This window comes from Pristiophorus japonicus, unplaced genomic scaffold (assembly GCF_044704955.1).
Source record: "Pristiophorus japonicus isolate sPriJap1 unplaced genomic scaffold, sPriJap1.hap1 HAP1_SCAFFOLD_296, whole genome shotgun sequence".
Taxonomy (NCBI): domain Eukaryota; kingdom Metazoa; phylum Chordata; class Chondrichthyes; family Pristiophoridae; genus Pristiophorus; species Pristiophorus japonicus.
This window is the reverse complement of record NW_027252735.1, coordinates 527,701-546,931: the sequence shown is the minus strand read 5'-3', so window position 1 is coordinate 546,931 and position 19,231 is coordinate 527,701.

Sequence of the window (19,231 nt, the reverse complement as noted above, 5' to 3'; positions counted from 1 at the left end):
TGATGGAAGTGTAATGTGCACGACATCACAAACCAGGATGTCAGTCAGTTAAAGCTTCAGATTGCTCCGACCGGGATGGAACTTGTCCACTCTCAGTTGTACTTTTCCCAAATAAATGGAGGGACATTCATTGTGGATGTGTGGAAGCAGTCTGGTTCCGCACACTGCAGACACTTCCATGTCACCACCAACCAGCTCTCCCACAACCGGTGTGATCTACCTTCCAGCCTTCCGGTGCCTTGTCTGTGACAAAGTATTCTGATTGTCCCGAAGCCGGTATTAGGTTTGAATTCCTTTTCAGCTCCTGACTGCGGATAGTCCTGTGATTAAACGGGAACTAAATGTTTACAGGGACAGTTGGATTCACCGTTTCTTTGCTCGGTGAAATTTCAAAGATTGAAAGCGACGCACATCAACCCCAAACCTCCCGTGAGATGGAAGCTCAGTTGCTGTTTCAAGCTTGAATGCAGGTATAAGCAGAACTTATTCAAAGAAAGTCCAAGTCCCTGAGACGCCTGATTATTTGCACCAAACTCTTTGCAAAGAGTTGAGGCTCATGTTTGGTGATCTGGGCACATCTTTCCCCAAACTACAACACTTCAAACATAACTCAAAGGCTGTAAAGCGCTTTGGGGCATCATGAGTTCCTGAAAGGCGCTGCAGATATGCAAGTCCTTCTTTGCAAAAGTTCGATGCAATTTAAAAATTTGCGAGCAATATCAGGGCTCCTCTGGGACCCCTCGTAAATTTCAATTAACAACTCCGAAGGGAGAATCACAGCCCGAGACCAACGAGCCAACTGTTTGACAAACGTGAAGATAAGGTGTAACCATTTCAAAGCATTTTTTTGTTTTTCGCTATTCAGAACATAAGAACTTAAGAACTAGGAGCAGGAGTAGGCCATATGGCCCCTCGAGCCTGTTCCGCCATTTAATATGATCATGGCTGATCCGATCATGGACTCAAGTCCACATCCCTGCCCGTTCCCCATAAGCCTTATTCCCTTATCAGTTAAGAAGCTATCTCTGTCTTAAATTTATTAAATGTCGTGGCTTTCTCAGCTCTCTGAGGCAGTGAGTTCGACAGATTTACAACCCTCTGAGAGAAGAAATTCCTCCTCATCACAGATTTAAATGGGTGGCCCCTTATTCTGAGATTATGCCCCCTAGTTCTAGTCTCCCCTATCAGTGGAACCATCCTCTCTGCATCCACCTTATCAAGCTCCCTCATTAACTTATACGTTTCGATAAGATCACCTCTCATTCTTCTGAATTCCAATGAGTAGAGGCCCAACCTATTCAACCTTTTCTCATAAGTCAACCCCTCATCTCCGGAGTCAACCCAGTGAACCTTCTCTGAACTGCCTCCAAAGCAAGTATATCCTTTAGTAAATATTGTAAGTGTTTGTGATCCTCGCCAAATTGCCAGACGGACGGTTTGAATCGCCCCCACCTTCCGAAAGTTTGAGATGCGGGAATTATTATTCAGAGTGTAAATTAAATGAGTCACGGAAAGGGATGCTTCGGTAATAAATCGTAGTATATTTATTTGGTCTAACATACAATGGCTAAAACATGCACTGCTAAACGAAATCACTGTCTCTGTGGAGAATAAAATCCCGGTTACAAACAACATACATACAGTACAGAAATGAACCTAGTAACACGCAGTAATTCCCTGGTGGATTCTAACCCCACCCCTACCAATGAATTACCCTCCCCAGAATAGCCCTGAAAAGCTTCACTTCTGAGAAAAGCCTGAGCCCTTACCCAGCTGGCCTGGGATATCTGGTTACTGGCTTGGGACACTCGCGACCATGTTCACCACCACACGCAGCCCGTTTCCTTGCTCAGCTCAGCTGTGGGAAGTCACTGCCTGGTCTTCAGTCTCGGTGGCTTCTTCTGCAGTACTGCGGCCCCTTCCTCTGGTACATCGATCGGTGGAGTGAGAGCAAGAGCGAGAGGGGGCTCTCTCTAGACACAAGCTGCAAGCTGCAAGCTCCAAGCTTCACACCAAGCTCCAAGCTAAAAATAAAGTGGAAAGGACCCTGTCTTTCTGGGAGTCTTGCTACCCCTATCTTTCCCGCCAATCTTTAAAACCCCTTTGTTTCTAAGCACGGGTACTTAGTCAGTGATGGGCCATCCCACCCATGCATTGGGCTGATGGCCCTTAGTCTGGGCATCTCTCTGAGCCTTTGTGTTGGGAAAGACCCAGCTCCTCCTTGGCTGGCCAGGCTGGTGGGTTCATTGTTCTCTGTCTCCTTCTGAGATGGAGGTGAGAAGTGCTTTTACAAATTAGAGTGGCTTTGTCAGTGGCCCCCCTTCCTGGCCAACAGCTCTTTTGTCAATGGATGACTGACAGGTCTTTTGTCCCAGCTAACTTTCATGCGGTCTCTGGAGTTTTAACAAAACCAGCTTTTTCACATATCTGCGCAGGGTGTCCCCAGCACAGGGAAAATAGCCTCAGAAAAATAAAATCCACAAAATATTCTCAACTGAGTCCATTCTTTAAACAGAAACATTGCGATCTCTTCATTCTGCTCTGCTAATTATCGACCTTGCCACGTAAAAAGTGCGTTGGCATTGCAATGCATTAATGTAAAATGAATGTAAAGAAAATGCAACGTTTTGTCGAGTGCAAAACATGCAGTGTCTGCATTTCAAAAAGCATTGCTTTTATTCATCCTGCGGAATGCATATTGCACAGATAATCTCAGCACACATTGTGCAGGCAAAGGCAGCATTAGACAACAAAGTGATTTGTCCTCCGCTGATTTGGAGCAGATAACTGACGGTTGAGCACACAATTTGATAACTCGACTTGTAGATCAAGCATCAATGAAAAAGGCAACAAAACTGCCCACCAGCACCAGGTGTCTTTCACTTGTTTGTCCCAAATTTGCAGCAGCTGGGACAACAAGACTTTAGGTTTCACCAAGATTTGAACTCAGATCACTGGATTTAAAGTCAAAAGAGCTCACCATTACACCATGGAACCAACTATGCCAAAACTTTTGAAACATACTTCGTCACAGACAAGGCACTGGAAGGCTGGAAAGTCGATCACACCGGTTGTGGGAGAGCTGGTTGGTGGTGACATGGAAGTGTTTGCAGTGTGCGGGACCAGACTGCTTCCACACATCCACAATGAATGTCCCACCCTTTACTTGGGAAAAGTACAACTGAGAGTGGATAAGTTCCATCCCGGTCGGAGCAATCTGAAGCTTTAACTGACTGACACCCTGGTTTTGCATGTCTTGCAGTGTGTATCTGTGGCGCAATGGTTTAGTGCATTCGGCTGGTAACTGAAAGGTGGGTAATCCAAACCCATCTCCGGGCGAAGCCTTTTAATGTTTTTCCCCGAGGATTCGGTGCCGCACAGTTCCGGGTTGTCATTGTGCATTTTGGCTGCACGAATATATTCCGCAAACATTGCCAGCTGTGCTGTTATCCAGTGAGTTCCCACTCCAATACTTTTATGAGCATTCAGCACAAGTAAAATGAAAACAATTGTTTACATGGATCATGTTCCTCCATCCAGTCCAATCAAAATAAATTATGTTATTGGGTTTAAAGGAACTGGTGAAAATTGATTCTATTGATGCATATATCGAACTGGAACTTTGGTCTCAAGTGCTCCTCCTATCAAGAATAGACACACACACAATCAATGGTTTTACAACTGAGTCATGAACACTTACAATTTCTCATACAGCATGTCAATGAGATAGGGATAAAAATTCATCACATGTGAAGAGAAAATGAATGATTAAAGATACTAGTGTCCCTCAGTAACTATATTATTATTTATTTCATCCTGAAAAAGGTGATCGGTTATTTAACTGTGATTAAATGAATTCTTATTTTTTCATATTAGCTGCATGTCGTCAATTTTATAAGGTTTTGAATTGAAAAAAGCTGTTACAGAAGTTACCGCCCTGACCTGGAATTGAAGCTGTTTTTCGGTGGTATAAGGGGTGGTTTTACCCAATCATTTAAAGGTGATTTCAAAGAATCACGTGACGTTAAATTCAGATCAAGGTTACGATGTGTTTCGGTGTGAAACAAGTGGATTGAAAAGAATATTAATGACACCAAGCATTACGATGCAGCGATGCAGCAATGCAGCGTTCCCTGGTGGTCCAGTGATTAGGATTCGGCGCTCTCACCACCGCGGCCCTGGGTCGATTTCCGGCCAGGGAAATTGCACTTCCATCAAAATTAAAACCTTAGAAGAAAGAGTTACATGCATCTCATGTGAAAAAAAGATTCATTGATTTAAACATCATTAATTAATCCATTGTAGAACTTCAATCATTTATTTTGCCCTGAGTACGTGAGGAACATTTATCCCTACCTCATTGTATTTTAGGAACATGCTCCAGCCCCGGTATCTCCACCTGTGAAAGTAGGAAACTGCTGGAAATACACAACGGGACGGGTAGCCTTTGACAAACAATTAAACCCAGGTTACAGACTCTCTTCCTTCCCCTGCTCTTTGCGGGACACTTGTTCCCCTTTAATTTTACAGACTGACTGAGTTCACTAACCGCGGGGAGAGAGTAGGTGCCTCCGCGGCCCCACTGTGCTAACATGGAAGATAACACGATGGGGATGTGGGGTGGTGGGTGGGGATCAGTGACATGTTTGTGTAAAGGGCAGCGGAGGAGAAGGATTGACAGCTGTCAGTGAGGGACAGAAGTTGTTTAAGGTGAGCCAACACATTCCCGATCAGCACAGAAGGCATTCACTGGTCAGCTGCCCTCTGCTGTACTTCTGGTCAGAGCGGTTTCCGCAGTGGAGCCGTTATCACGTTTGCTTTCCACGCGAAAGGATCCCGCACAGAAATATTATGTTAAAACTTGCTGTGGATGAACAACCATGGGCGAGTTTATTCTCCTGTCAAAAGGGCGACAGTGGCTTCTCCCTTATTCTTTAATTGCTCTTTATTTCACTTCACTAAATAGATATATTTGAGTGAGAGAAATTGTTCCAGAGTGTCACCCACTTCATCTTTTGTTCCCTTTTAAACACATAAAATGAGGCCGGTGGAATAAATACAGAAAACAAAGCCGAGGGATACAGACAAGAGGATGAGAGAAGGGGAAATACTGTCCCCACCCAGAACTAATGCAGAAACCCCTCTGCTGCGCTCGGGGTGGCCACCCACAGCCTGGATACACTAACGTCCCAACAGTTCATTGACTGTCGGAGTGGGACCGTGCGACGCTTCAGAAGACAGGACGAAAAAGCAAAGTCACTGATTCAGTCCCATGTGCTTCTCTGACTGACACCGGGGAAACGGTGAGACAGATTTTGGAGCATAGGTCTGGTTATTGTGAAACAGCAAAGAAAATATGAAGTCTGGAATTAAATTATTTAATGTGTATCCTGCTCGTTTAGTGGTTAGGCATTCACAGAGGGAGCCCGAGTTCGGAAAGTAACTTTTTAATTCAAACTTTTTTCAAATAATTACATGCAATTAATTAAACTCTGTGGGAGGTGGGGTGATTAAAACATCACCGATCGGAAAGGAATTGCCCGCGGGAAGCCTCCAACCGGAATTTTTGGGCCAATATTCCCACCCGGATTGTTTTGCAGACTTACAGTCAATACTTCAATAACTGAACTGTAATAATTTCAGGAGCTTTCATCATAGATGATATTTTACACCCTATCTGACTGAACACACTCTGAATTTTTGAAATTGGTTTAAAATGTTCATTGCTCAGAAGACAAGTAACCTGGGGTACGCCAGGCCAGTGCACCACAAGGCCAGAGCGGTGCCGTACGTGATGTGGGAAAAAACAGAAGGCGAATTGGACCGCCTGCTGAGAGAAGGCATCATCTTGCCAGTTGAATTCAGTGACTGGGCGAGCACGATTGTATCGGTGCTCAAGGCGGATGGGTCGGTCAGGATATATGCTGATTACAAAGGTCACCATCAATCGGGTGTCACTCCAGGACCAGTACCTGTTATCGAAAGCGGAGGACCTCTTTGCGACACTATCCGGTGGCAAAGTTTTTTCAAAATTGGACCTGACCTCAGCTTACATGACCCAGGAGCTGGCGAGTGAGTTGAAAAAGCTGACCACCATCACGACACACAAGGGGTTGTTTGAGTACAACAGATGTCCATTCGGGATTAGCTTGGCCGCCGCGATCTTCCAACGAAATATGGAAAGCCTCCTCAAGTCGATTCCAGGGACGGTGGTTTTTCAGGACGACATCCTCATCACGGGTTACGATACTGAAGAACACCTCCACAACCTGGAGGAGGTGCTACGCAGACTGGACCGGGTAGGACTGCGACTGAAAAAGGCGAAGTGCATCTTCCTTGCTCCAGAGGTAGAATTCCTGAGGATGAGGGTAGGAGTAGACGGGATGAGCCCTACTGTGTGCAAGATGGAAGCGATCCAGAGAGCACCCAGACCTCGTAACACGACGGAGCTGCGTTTGTTCCTGGGGCTCCCCAACTATTTGGGAACTTTCTTCCCAAATTGAGCACGCTGCTAGAGCCGCTACACGTGCTCCTAAGCAAAGGTCGCGAATGGGTCTGGGGGGACAGCCAGGAAAGGGCTTTTAATAGAGCACACAATTTGTGATGTTCCAACAATCTGTTAACACGATATGACCCATGTAAGAAACTTGTGTTAACGTGCGATGCGTCGTCCTATGGTGTCGGGTGTGTGTTGCAGCATGTCAATGCCAAGAGTCAGTTACAGCCGGTAGCTTATGCCTCCAGAAGTCTGTCCCAGGCAGAAAGGGGCTACGGGATGATAGAAAAGGAGGCGCTCGCATATGTATATTCGGTAAAGAAAATGCACCAATACCTGTTTGGCAGGAAATTTGAGCTGGAGACAGATCACAAACCCCTCACGTCACTTTTGGCCGACAACAAGGCCATAAATGCAAACTTATCGGCCCGCATACAGAGGTGGGCACTCACGTTAGCCACCTATGACTACACAATTCGGCACAGACCGGGCACTGAAAACTGCGCCGATGCACTCAGTAGGCTCCCACTTGCCACCACTGAGGGGGCTACCGAGCATGCTGCTGAGATGGTCATGGCTGTTGAAGCTTTCACAAGCGATGGCTCACCCGTGACAGCCCGTCAGATTAAAGTCTGGACAAATAGAGACCCTAGTCAAGAAATGTGTCCTGAATGGGGACTGGGCAGCCACGTACAGGGCATGCCCTGAGGAATTTAAACAATTTCACAGGGGCAGGGATGAACTCTCGATTCAGGCCGATTGCCTACTGTGGGGAAACCGCGTAGTCATGCCCCAGATGGGCAGAGAGGTGTTCATCAGAGAACTCCACAATGAGCATCCGGGCATTGTCATGATGAAGGCAATTGCCAGGTCACACGTTTGGTGGCCAGGGATAGATGCAGATCTGGAAGTTTGTGTTCGCAGGTGCAACACGTGTGCCCAGCTGGGCAATGCACCCAGGGTAGCCCCCCTTAGCCCCTGGCCATGGCCCGCCAAGCCTTGGTCACGCATCCATGATGACTACGCAGGTCCTTTCATCGGAAAAATGTTTTTGGTTGCAGTAGAAACCCATTCCAAATGAATCGAGTGTGACATTTTAAATTCAAGCACATCCTCTGCCACGGTAGAAAGTCTACGGGCAATGTTCGCCGCCCACGGTCTACCAGACATCTTGGTCAGCGACAATGGCCCGTGCTTCACAAGCACTGAATTCCAGGACTTCATGGCAGGCAATGGAATTAACCATGTCAGAAAGGCACCGTTCAAGCCAGCCTCAAATGGCCAGGCAGAGCGAAAAGTGCAGATAATCAAACAGGGGATGCTCAGAATCCAAGGGGGTTCCCTACAAAGCCACTTATCACGCCTCCTGTTGGCCAATAGATCCCGACCACACTCGCTCACAGGGGTTCCACCCGCAGGGCTGCTAATGATAAGGACGCTCAAAACCCGTTATTCTTTATACACCCCACCATGAAAGAAATTGTTGAGAGCAGGCGCCAATCACAATATAACTACCATGGCAGGAATGCGAGGGCTCGATATATTGGTGTAAACGACCCTGTTGTTGTCCATAACTACACTGCAGGGCCTAAATGGCTTGCAGGCACTGTGATTGCCAAAGAGGGCAATAGGATTCTGGCAGTTAAACTTACCAATGGACAAATCTGCCGCAAACACGTGGATCAAACAAAAAGGAGGTTCAGTAACCCCATAGAAGAAGCAGAGGAAGAACACGATATAGAGTTCACTCCAGCACAGGTGACCGAACATCGGAACCAAAGGGAGGAGAGCCCAGTCACTGTGGGCAGTCCGGATAGGCCTGAGGCACCGCAAATAGCAGACACACAGGCCAGCGCCCAACAACCGGAGCCCCAACTCAGGCGCTCTACACGAGAGCGTAAACCACCAGAGAGACTCAACCTGTGATCCCAATAAGACTTTGGGGTGGTAGGTGATGTCATGTATTCAACCAGCATTGTAACCCATGTATAAACTGACAAGTTGTACACTGTGAGAACAATGACCACTAGGTGGTGAACTTGTGGGAGACACTCCTAACCTGGACCTTCAAGTATAAAAGGGGAAGCTCCACTCACTTCCATCACTTGTGTGCTAAGGAATAAAGGACAGGTCACAGACTGACCTTCTCTCAAGCATTGGCCTCGTGTGCATTTATACTGTACAGGAAGGACGTATCACTTATGACTCCAGGAATCCGGTGCAACTTTTGTTCAAATTAACAGGAGCAACTATTTCACAGAAAAACTCTTCTCTAACATAATGTTTTTAGATCATGCACTGGTCGATCATTCTTCGGTGCAAAGTGGATGAACTGACCATTCCCCATATTGAACCCCAGTAATCACAGTCAATGGGATATTTAATAGAGATTTTCAGAATTATGGGGAAACTGTTTCCATGGGCAGGAGTGTCGGTAACCAGAGGACACAGACATAAGATAATTGGAAAAAGGAAAAATCCGGGGCGGGGGATGTTGGGTGAGGAGATGTATTTTTACCTGCTCCTGATCCTTACATGTTTATGATCTTATGACCTTCCACAGAAGAACAAACTCATCCCTGAGCATGTATGAGGAGAAAGCTCCAGAAAATATTCAATATTCCCACCCGGTGAGCTTTCGCGTGTGAGGCGAACGTGTTAACCGCGACACTGCGGAAACATCTCCACTTTCAGCACCAGGTCAGAATGAAATGTTAAGCGAGCAGGTGAACTGCTGAATCCCACTTTAAAGGAATTGGTCGTGGTGCCAAACAAATGGGTTTTGCTCAATGACGAAAAGGAAGAAGTGGGATTCGAACCCACACTTCCAGAAAAAACTACAAACTGAACACAGCACCTGAGACCGCTCGGCCATCCTGACTATTTAATGCTGTATGTGGCCATCTGCAGGTTGATGTTTCAATTTATTTCACAGCAAATATATTCTAAAATGATGTTTCTGCCTGGGTTTGAACATGAGACCGTTTGAGTGTGAGAAACTAAGATGATAACCGCGACACTAAGGAAACCCCTGTTTAACTGCCTGCCCAGAGAGAAGTGTGAAGCCAGAAGGTGTAATTCTGAATCCCTTTCTGTGAAAAAATCATTACACAAACATTTCTCTGACCGAAGCTGCACAAGTCAAAAATGTTCCTTTCAAAGTCGTTAAACTCCCAACTTTCTGTGCCCCTCGAATCTTCTGAATCAGAAAGCTCTAGTTGTACCGACTCAATCCATAAATAACAAATAAAAACAGAAATGCTGGAAATCTCAGCTGGTCAGACAGCATCAGCGTTTTTACCAGGAGACTAAGCTCACCTCCGATTGTTCATCCACAGCAAGTTTAAACATAATATAGAATCATGGAACGGTTACAGCACGGAAGTAGGCCGTTCGGCCTGTCGAGCCCGTGCCGACTCTCAGCTAGTCCCACTCCTCCGGCCTTTACCCGTACCCCTGAGATATTTTTCCTTCAGATACTTATCCAAATCCATTTTGAAAGATAAGATTAATTCTGCCTCTGCCACCCTTTCAGGCAGCGCATTCCGGATCTTAACCACTCGCTGCCAAATGGCCTCCTCCTGTTCCTATGTTCCTGTGTATAAAGTCTGGGAAACACGAGATCAATTCCTGCCACTCTCACAGCCTTCCTAAATATAGCACCGTCATTCTATTCTCGTAAAACCAGCTCCTGAAGTATCGGCCAGCTGTGTTGTTCAGAGCTCTGGTTATGTTCCTAAGACAACATCTACCACCGTGTGTCTGTAGTGTAGTGGTTATCATGTTCCCCAAACACACCAAAGGTCCCCGGGTGGAATCACTTTGAAAAAATTAAAATCGACCGAATGGCCGACTCCTGTTCCTAATTCTTACGTTCTTATGATCTTATGTCCTTTCACTGGAGAACAATCTCTCCCCTGAACATGCTTGAGGAGAAAGTTCCAACAAAATATTTCCACCCGGTGAGCTTTCCCGTGTGTGAGGCGAACGTGTTAAACGCTACACTGCGGACACATCTCTACTTGCAGCACCAGGTCAGACGGAAATGTTAAGCGAGCAGCTGAACTGCTGAATCCCACTTTTAAGGACTTTGTCGTGGTGTCAGAACAAATTCTGGGTGAGCCTCCATTTGCCGGCGAAGTTTGAACTTGCGGTTAGAACATTTGCAAAGAATGACTGCATTTTTACGTGGCCTTTCAACAACTCAGGATATCCCCAAGTGATTTAAAGTCAATGAAGTACCGATGGAGCCTTGTAATGTGGGGAAAGATGTGCCCCAATCACCCCACATGCATCTCAACTCTTTCAGAAGCAAGAGAGTGTGTAACCTGGGTCTATAACATAAAGTAATGGGCTCATTAACGATTAAAGCTCATTATTAATCCTCTCACACACCTCAATTATGTTTATGCAATGCATCGATGGAAACTTCAATAACTGAACTTTACTGAGTTAAGGAACTTTAATCATTGATGAAGTTTTATCCCCTATCTGATTTTACACACACTGTATTTTAGGAGAGTGAGTTAAAATGCCCATCGCTCATGATACAAGGAACCTCGGGCTACTTTTTAAAATGTATTCCACAGAAAAATATTCGCCAAAATAATGTTTCTGTCCGTGCTCAAACCGGGGATATTTCACATGTGTGGCGAAGGTGATAACCGTTACACGACGGAAACCTCTGCTTACACCTCGAAAAAAAGCATCCTGCAGCGCTGCCTCACTTCCCAGCAACAGATCAAAGCCACAAACAAACCCATCGATTATTCCCACTTCCCCACCTCCACAGATACTGCCCGACCTGCTGAGTGTTACCAGCATTTTCTGTTTTTACTGAATACACAAACACGGGTATTCGTTCAAAATCAAACTGGAGGTGGCCACACACAGATTGAACAGAGCCAGAGAGACAGACAGGATCGGGAAACACAGGGAAATGGGACGGAACCAACAGGCGCCTCACCGACAGGGAACGTGATTAACATAATCCTTGCTAGCTCAGTAGATACAGCATGAGGCTCTTATTCTCAGGGTTGTGGGTTTGAGCCCCAGGTTGGGTGAATCATTATTGTTAAATTTTATGTCGCTTTCTTGGGCAAACTTCATTAATTAACCGATCAGCTTCTTTTGCACAGTGAAAGTAATGTTAACTGAGGGAGAGTCGATAATTGAATAATTGGTTCTGTGTTTTGCATGTTAACTGTTAAACCATATCCCATTTTACACACTGCACTTCAGGCATCTGATTCAGAATGTTCATTGTAACATGAATGTGTCCCTGGGGAAACAGTGAGACAGGTTTTAGAGCAAGGGTCTGGTTATTGTGAAACAGCAAACACAATATCAATTCCGGAAGAACAACAGCTAAATTAACTGATTTGAACACACAGCCTCCTGATCGGGAGTTAGACCCGTAACCTTTGCACCACGATGTCCAGATTCTACAACAGTCCCAACGGATCGGAAGGTAGAAAATGTAACATCGCTATTCAAGAAAGGAGGGAGAGAGAAAACCGGGAACTACAGGACAGTCAGTCTGACATCAGTCATCGGGAAAATGCTGTAATCCATTGTTAAAGAAGTGGTGTCAGAGCACTTCGAAAATTATAACATGATTTGACAGAGTCAACATGGTGTTATGTAAATGTCATGGGCAGGATCAGAAAATAATCAAATAAGACTAATGTTAAGCTGGCCTTCATATCTCGCGAACTCGATCACCAGCAAGTGATCAGGAAGGCCAATGGAATCTTGGCCTTTATTGCAAAGGGGATTGAGTATAAAAGCAGGGAAATCTTGCTCCAGTTATACAGGGTATTGTTGAGACAACACCTGGAATACTGCGTGCACTTTTGTTTTCCATATTTACGAAAGGATATACTTGCTCTGGAGGCAGTTCAGAGAAGGTTCACTCGGTCGATTCCGAAGTTGAGGGGGTTGACTTCTGAGCAAAGGTTGTTTAGATTGGGCCTCTACTCATTGGAATTCAGAAGAATGGGTGGTGATCTTATCCAAATGTATAAGATTATGAGGGGGCTTGACAAGGTGGATGCAGAGAGGATGTTTCCACTGGTGGGGGAGACTAGAACTAGATCTTAAAATAAGGGGCCGCCCATTTAAAACTGAGATGGGGAGAAATTTCTTCCCTCAGAGGATTGTAAATCTGTGGAATTCGCTGTCTCAGAGAGCTGTGGAAGCTGGGACATTGAATATATTTAAGACAGAAATCGATAATTTCTTAAACGATAAGGGGATAAGGGGTTATGGGGAGCGGGCAGGGAAGTGGAGCTGAGTGAATGATCAGATCAGCCATGATCTTATTGAATGGCGGAGCAGGCTCGAGGTGCAGTGTGGCCAACTCCTGCTCCTATTTCTTATGTTCGTATAACTGGAACACAAGGGGACAGATGTTGTGTGCAGCTGCACAAAGCCCTGGTTAGACCTCACTTGGGGGACTGTGTTCAGTTCTGGTACCGCACAGGCAGCATCTGCTTTTTTGCCAGGAGACGAAACTCGCCTCCGATTGTTCATCCACAGCAAGTTTAAACATAATGTTCCCGCCTGGGATAGAACCAGGAACTTTTCACATGTAAAGCAAACGTGATAACCACCACACTACAGAAACCTCTGTTACAAGAAGCACAACAGAGGGGAGCTGATCAGTGAGCTCCCTCGGTGCTGATCGGGACCGATGCTGATGTGGAAGCAAGTCATCCTCGACTCCGGGGGATTGCCTCAGAAGAAGAGAGGAGGATCAGGAATGTGTTGGCTCACCTTAAACAACTTCTGTCCCACACTGAAAGCTCTCAATCCTCTCCTCCGCTGCCCTTTACAGAAATGTCACGTAATTACCACCCACCATGTTCACTTCCACATCCTCACAGTGGGCCACAGAGACTCCTGCCGTCTCCCCGCGATCAGCGAACTCACCCAGTTTGTAAAGTTACACCCGGAACAAGTGTCCCGCAAAGGGCAGGAGAAGCCAGAGAGTCTGTAAACTCAGTGTGTAACAGAAAGTAACGGGGTTATTAACGGTGATAACAGCAATTCATCATCATAGGCTGTCCCTCGAAATCGAGGAAGACTTGCTTCCACTCTAAAAGTGAGTTCTCAGGTGACTGAACCGTCCAATATGGGAATTACAGTCTCTGTCACAGGTGGGACAGACAGTGGTTGAAGGAAAGGGTGGGTGGAACTGGTTTGCCACATGCTACTTCCGCTGCCTGTGCATGTGTTCTGCATACTCTCGGCGATGAGACTCGAGGTGCTCAGCACCCTCCAGATGCTCTTCCTCCACTGAGGGTGGTCTTTATCCAGGGACTCCCAGGTGTTGTTGGGGATGTTGCATTTTATGAAGTGGCTTTGAGGGTCCTTCAAACGTTTCCTCTGCTCACCTGGGGCTCGCTTGCCGTGCAGGAGTTCCGAGTAGAGCGCTTGCTTTTGGAGTCTTGTGTCAGGCATGTGAACAATGTGGCCCGTCCAAAGGAGCTGGTCGAGTGTGGTCAGTGCTTCGATGCTGGGGATGTTGTCCTGATTGAGGACGCGAATGTTGGCGCATCTGTCCTCCGAGGGGATTTGCTGGATTTTGCAGAAACATCATTGGTGGTATTTCTCCAGTGACTTGAGGTGCCCACTGTATAAGGTCAATGTCTCTGAGCTATACAGGAGGACGGGTCTCACTGCAGCCCTGTAGACCATGAGCTTAGTGGCAGATTTGAGGGCCTGATCTTCGAACACTCTCTTCCTCAGGCGGCCGAAGGCTGCACTGGCGCACTGGAGGCAGTGTTGAACCTCGTCATCGATGCCTGCCCTCGCTGATAATAGGCTCCCGAGGTATGCAATTATTAATCCTCTCACAGACCTCAATTATTTTCATGCGATAAACTGATTGAGAATAGAAAGAGGGTTAGTGCTCGGGATCTTAACCACTCGACCACCAAGGAAAAATTATGGTAATGGTATATATTATAAATATATATCTATATTAATAGAATCATAGAATCAGAAAGTTTCAGCACAGAGTGAGGCCATTTCGGTCCATCGTGTCTGCACCGGCCGACAAAGAGCTATCCAGCCTAATCCCACTTTCCAGCTCTCGGTCCATAGCTCTGTAGGTTGTGGCACTTTAAGTGCACATCCACGTATCTTTTAAATGTGGTGAGGGTCCCTCCCTCTACCACCCTTTCAGGCATTGAGTTCCAGACCCCCACCACCCTCTGGGTGATGAAATGTCCCCTCATATCTCCTCTAAACCTCCCCCAATTACTTTACTTCTACGCCCCCTGGTTGTTGACCCCTCTGCCAAGGGAAACAGGACCTTCCTATCCATTCTATCCAGGCCCCTCAATTTTATACACCTCAATCAGGTCTCCGCTCAGACACCTCTGTTGCAAAGAAAACAGATTCAGCATCTCCAAACTATCCTCATCGCCAAAATTCTCCGGACCAGGCAACATTCTAGTAAATCTCCTCTGCACCCTTTCCAGTGAAATCACATCTTTCCTGTAATGTGGTGACCAGAACTGCACGCAGTACTCCAGCTGTGGTGTAGCCAGTGTTTTGTTCAGTTCAAGCATAACCTCCTTGCTCTTGTATTCCATGCCTTGACTAATATAGGCAAGTATTCCATATGCCTTCTTAACCACATTAATTACCTGGCCTGCTACCTTCAGGGATCTGCGGACCTGCACTCCAAGGTCCCTTTATTCCTCTACACTTTTCAGTGTCGTACCATTTAATGTATATTCCCTTGCCTTGTTAAACCTCCCTAACTGCATTGCCTCACACTTATCTGGATTGAATTCCATTTGCCACAGTTCTGCCCACCTGACCAGTACATTGATCATCATCATCATAGGCGGTCCCTCGATCGAGGACGATTTGCTTCCATGAGTTCACAGGAGTTTCGATGAAGGACCCGATGTTCCAGTCCTGAATCCAATTGAGGGGGTGGAAGATGACTTTGTGTGGATTTTTTTAACGTGGGGTGACCGTTGCACATCAGCCACCACACGGGCTTGACAGAGCTGGGTCTTGGTCCAGTGGCAAGGGTTAACCAAGACGACAGGAGACCAGCTCTGCTGCACGGACCCAGTGCCCACACATATCGCAGTGTGGGCTGGGCCGTGCTGCCCCTGGGCCCTCGGCTCTTCTGGGCCCTGTCCCCTCATCTGTCGCACCTCCTCCACGATCAGTCGCCGCTCCTCCACCATAAACATTCACCGCATCTCGCCACAAACACTCACCGCTCATCCGCCCCGACCTTCCCACTCCTCTCTACCTGGGCCCTGCCGATGTTCCTGCTCACGCTCCAAAATGACGACCAGGGTTTTGATGACGTCACCCAGACGCCCATTTCAAAAACGTCGGTATTTGTTTAAATACCTTAAAAATGTTAACATATATGTAATAAAGCTTGAAGCACCTCCCGGAATTCCTTATAAGATGTGATTTTGGTTTGTTGATCCAGATTCCAGAATCCATGGAGAGATGTTACCCGTGGTATAAGGTGGTGTGGCTGGATTCCGATGGACTGCATGGATAGCTTACCAACTTCGCTTGTTGTTTTAGTATCATCGCGCTGGTCCCTCGGAGAACAGTGTGAAGTGCTGGGAGGATCAATGTGGCCAGGATTCGTGTCCTGGTCAATATTTATCCCTCAATCAACATCACAGAGACAGATGATCTGGTCATCATCACACTGCTGCCTATAGGAGCCTGCCGTGTGCAAATTGGCGGCTGTGTCTCCCACACTACAAGAGTGACCGCACTTCAAAAAGTACTTCATTGGCTGCAAAGCGCCTTGAGACATCCATTGATATCTTCCTGTAGTCCGCCACTTTCTTCTTCATTATCAACCACTCAGCCTGTTTTAGTGTCATCTGCAAACTTCTTACTCATACCCTCACCATTTCAGTCCAAACCATTGATGTATACCACAAAAAGCAAGGGACCCAGCACTGAGCCCTGCGGAACCCCACTGGATCACAAAATTACCCATCAACCATTACGCTTTGATTCCTGCCTCTGAACAAATTTTGGACCCAACTTGCCACTTTTCCCTTGAATCCCATGGGCTTTTACATTCGTAACCAGTCTGCCAAGTGCGACCTTGTCAAAAGCTTTGCTAAAGTGCATATACATTACATCATACCACTGCCCTCATCAACCCTCCTGGTTACCTCCTCGAAAAATGCAATCAACTTAGTCAGACATGACCTTCCCTTGACAAATTCATGTTGACTATCCTTGATTAATCCATGTCTTTCCAAATGAAGATTTATCCTGTCCCTCAGGAATTTTACAAATAATTGTAAAAGGTTCGGCTGGCCAGCCTGTATTTACTCAATCCCTTTCTCCCTTTTTAAACAAAGGTACAACGTTAGCAGTGCTCCAATCCTCTGGCCCCGCACCTGTAGCCAGTGAGGATTGGACAATGGTGGTCAGAGCCTCTGCTATTTCCTCTTTTGCTGCTCTTATCAGCCTGAGATACATTTCATCCTGGCCTGGGGATTTATCCACTTTCGAAGCTGCTAAACCACCAATACTTCCTCTCTCACTATGTTTATTTCATCTAATATTTCACACTTCTCCACCCTCATTCCAAAGTCCACATCGCCCCTCTCTTTTGTGAAATCAGATGCAAAGTATTCATTCAGAATCCTACCCAAGTCTTCTGCCTCCGTGTACAGATTCCCTTTTTGGACTCTAATAGGCCCCACTCTTTCTCTACTTATCATCATGCTCTTAATGTATTTGTAAAACATCTTTGGGTTTTACCAGATTTAATTGCCAACATTCTCTCATGCTCTCTCTTTGTTTTCCTGATATATTTTTTAATTGCACCTCTGCACCTCTGGAGTTTCTGCAGTATTGAGTTATCCGTATCTGTCATAAGCTTCCCTTTTTTTCGTTAACTTTCCCTGTCTGTCCCCTGACATCCCGGGAGCTCTAGATTTGTTAGTCCCACCTTTGTTTTAAGGGAACATACTTGCTCTGTCCCCTCAGGATCTCCTCCTTGAATGCCTCCCACTGCTCTGACACTGATTTACCAGCAAGTAGCCGTTCTCAGTCAACTTTGGCGAAATTCCTTCTCAGCTCAGCAAAATTGGCTTTACCCCAATTGAGAACTTTTATTCCTGGTCCCCTTCGTCCTTTTCCATAACTACCCTAAACCTTACTGAGTCTGATCACTCGCACCAAAATGCTCTCCCACTGATACCCCTTATACCTGCCCATCTTCGATCACAAGACCCAGTCCAGAACCGCTCCTCCCTTGATGGGCTTGTTACATACTGGATAAAGAATTTCTCCTGAATGCATTTTAGGAATTCTCCACCATCTGTACCATTCACACTATCATTTTCCCAGTTAATATTCGGGTAGTTAAAATCCTCCACTATTTCAGCTCTTTCGGTTTTGCACTTCTCAACATTCTGCCCATATATTTGTTCTTCTATCTCCCTCTAACTGCCCGGGGGTCTATAGTTCACTCCCAGTAGTGTGATCGCCCCTTTTTTGTTCTTTAATTCAACCCACATGGCCTTGTTTGATGACCCCTCTAACACATCTTTCCTTTTCACAGCTGCAGGATCGGTCAATAATCTCTCACAACTCAACTGAAAGCAGCTGGAATGTGCAGCTTTGAGATGGGCTTTCTGCATCGTCAGGGCTGGAAACTGTAGAGTTTGAATGTGTACCGAACTGTACAGAGCATTCAGTAAATATAGCAGGACTGGGAGACATTGTGCTTTGTTAATACTGAACAAGAAATGCACATTATTCAATGCTTCTCATATTTAATTGAGCACGTTTTCAGCTGGTTTTGAAACGGGAACCTTTTCCATGTTAAGCGAATGTGATGACCACTACACTACGGAACCCATGCTTTCAAAGCAGACTGCAACCTGAATGCAGCAACTTAGACCGCTCGGCCATCCTGACTGCTCAATATTATGTGTGGCCACCTGCAGGTTGATTTTGAACTTTTGTGTCCTGTCGCATGAAGTAAATGAGGACAGCAGGCGTATCTCTGCCTGACACCGGGGAAACAGTGAGACAGACCTTGGAGCAAGGATCTGGTTATTGCGAAACAGCAAAGAAAATATTAATTCTGGAATTACCCAAAAGGACAGGGACCTCAACATGATTTAAACACGCAACTTTCTGATCAAGAGGCAGACACACCACCGCTGCACCACGAGGCCTAAACACTGAGTCTGAGATGTTCGTCTATATGAAGGTTCTGCAATAAAAGGGGCTTTAAAATCCCCGCCCATTCCCACTGGGTGTCAGAAGCAGCGCTCACCTGCCAGTCACCATATGTTTATTTGTTAAACTTTTGTGTTGCTTTCACGGGAAAGCATCATTAATTAACCCATCACCTTCTTTTGCACAATGAAAGAAATGTTAACTGAGGGAGAGTCGATACTTTAATCAATAAATACAGCAAATGCTGGAAATCTCAGCAGGTCAGGCAGCATTTGCTCGGAGACTAAACTCGGCTCTGATTGTTCATCCACAGCAAGTTTAAACATAATGCTCCCACTTGGGATCGAACCAGGGACCTTACACGTATAAAGCAAACATGACAACCACTACACTACGGAAACCTCTGGAACAGCAGCCCCAACAAAGGGGAGCTGACCAGTGAGCTCCCTCTGTGCTGAAGCAGCCCTGAACAAACACCCGGACTGAAAATTTCCAGAGTAATAACTTGTAACTGGAGCATCT